Genomic DNA, 2,500 nt, shown 5'->3' on the forward strand with positions numbered 1-2,500 from the left:
CCGGATGGGGAGGTGAGAGTAGGTCAGGTAAGGGGGGAGAAGGGGGAAGGGTGGAAACTACATCTACAGTTCAAGGTCTTACATCACACTCACATCACTTCAGTTTTCCAACACTAACTGCGCACATATTTCACTCTTCGGTGCAAGACACGTCGCAATATCACAAAGGCTGAAGGTCTTATGTGAGACTGAACCACATCACAACGTAAATATTTCTACCGCCGCTTCACACCCTTTGGCTGACGTCGACACGCACTCGTCACTGGCCGAGCTGAGTGACCGCGCGGAGTTACGCCTCCAACCTGACTGAAGACGAGATCAGAGGAGAGAGATCCCGAGATCCCGCGCGTGTACACACACACACATGCACGCACAGGCACGCCCACAGAGAGAGGCCGCGCGCTCACGGCCCTGTCAGCAGAAGCTGTGCTCCTCGAGGCGCACCACACGAGGTCGTCCTTACACACGTTGCAGCAGTACTCAGAAATGGCGTGCAGGTTTCGGCAGCGGCAGTTCAGGTCGTAGGGTACACGTCAAGGTTACGGGCCGCTACGCCGGGTACAATCCCGCGTCGCACTGTAGGGGAGAAAAAGAGGCCAAGTTAAGCGGCGACCTTGCTATGGCCTCCCTCTTCGGCGATCTTTCATGGGCGTCCGAAGGAGCAATAAATTGAGGCTGGATTTTGCGGTGCAAGGTTTCATAGAGATTTGATTTCATCTATTCTTACTGTTCACATGGAACACTATAGCAGCTGTAAATATCATAAACATTCATTTCTTTATATACATTATTGAAAAATTACTAATACTAAATACAAAGAGCACTGTATATATAATGATATCTCCAAAGGCCGAATACCTGTGGCTTCCCCAATTAAATTTCATAATCATGCTAAAGTTTCTATCATCTCAAGACCATAACTACGTAAGAAAAATCTGGATCAAGACTCGTTTGACCTTGCGAGTCAGTTCGTTCGGAGGCGTGGCAGGAGAGGTCAAGGTTTCCGGAAGTTCTATTGATTTTATGATGGTCTTTACTATAAGTTTAAGGTTGAGCAAGCACTAAATTCAGTACCACTTATCATTTTCATCAAGATTAAGATAATCAGATGTGGTGCAACTCCACTTTTTCGACATCATCAAAGTCACTATGGCTAAAAGCAGCAGCACACGCTGTCACAAGCAAAAAATATACACCACTCTTTATATAAAAAACAACACACACACATAAAGAGAACACAAAATAATAAGAACTGCAAGAAAGTTCCCCAAGACCACAGCGTAGCCACTATAAACCAAAACGAAACCCCGTCCGGAAAAAAGGAGAAAAAACCCACAGAATATATATAGAGATTGTTTATATGTTGCCTTGTGGGAACAACCTTTAAGCTGAGAAACCAGACAGCAGTGCAAGCAATGTGGGGAATGGAGATGAAGGAAGGGGATATATGCTGCCTGCAAGGGCTGAGCTACCTTGTGTTTGCAAACATTCTAAAGCATTGCAACATGCTGGCCTCGTCCTCGCCACGTGCTTTTTTGTTTTCGTTGTTGTTGCTGGAAGTTATAAAATGATAGATAATATTCATTGCGTGTAGGGTACGATCTCTTCCTTTTGCAGTATCGTTTATTTTTAGTAAATGTTATTTGTATTTTATTTCGTGTGGTTAGCGCCATCCTTTTTTGTAAAATGCAAGGCAACCACTTCCATTTCCCGTACGTTTGTCTGTTTGTCTACAAGATTCTGTGTTTATATGTTCATATGGTTGATGTCGGTTTGTCTGTCTACCAGTTTTCTCAAAAATGTCTATATGCTTGTCCGACTGACTATATCTTCCCCTCTATACCTTTCTCCACTCTCTTATTCATACTTCTATTCATACTCAAACTCACCTCTCTCTTTCTCTCTCTCTTACTCTTACTCACCTTCCCTCTCTCAATCGATCAGTCAATCAATCAATCAATCTCTCTAGCAACAATAGTGAAAAAAAAGATCAATCACTGCGTATCAACACTCATTGCTTTGTGTATGTATTGTGTGAGCGCATATTCATATACGCACACACATACTGCTTCTGCTCTATGACCTCCTGCTTGAAATGGACATCTCCTCCATCACATTGCGAAACAGGGAGAAGCAGGTACGCGATGTGAACGCAAAGAGGACGAGGACAAGTCATGGAGTCGGATGCAGAGAAACACATGCACGATTTTACACGGTATATGTCCGTGGTGTGTTTGTCCCCTTGGTAAGGTTGGTAGCAGTTCGGAAGGTTGTGGAAGGTCATGTTTAAGTTAGTAGGATCTCCCTTGCTGTGGTTATCTTTTTATTGCCAAGATTATTATGAACGTCATCTTTATCATAGCCATTATCATCGTTATCGTTACTATAGTCATCATTAACGTTATCCCTGTCATCACCGTCATCATCATAACTATTGTTCTTATTAACATTCTTCTTATCATTAATTCCTCCTGTTCCTTATAGCACGGCATCTGCCCTT

General features: G+C 43.4%; 1 protein-coding gene across 1 annotated transcript in view; it reads right to left on the bottom strand.

Moving 5' to 3' along the window:
- LOC122253017 (uncharacterized) overlaps nt 1-2,500 on the bottom strand; it is a 50,016-nt gene that overhangs the window by 38,710 nt on the left and 8,806 nt on the right. The window contains exon 2 of the mRNA XM_043015768.2: nt 1-576. This exon is cut by the window's left edge and continues 253 nt beyond it. The gene's annotated coding sequence lies outside the window, so the exon portion shown is untranslated. The remainder of the gene's footprint in view (nt 577-2,500) is intronic.

Source organism: Penaeus japonicus, unplaced genomic scaffold, assembly GCF_977035675.1.
Source record: "Penaeus japonicus unplaced genomic scaffold, GWHDUDI00000001_assembly GWHDUDI00000030, whole genome shotgun sequence".
Classification (NCBI taxonomy): Eukaryota; Metazoa; Arthropoda; class Malacostraca; order Decapoda; family Penaeidae; genus Penaeus; species Penaeus japonicus.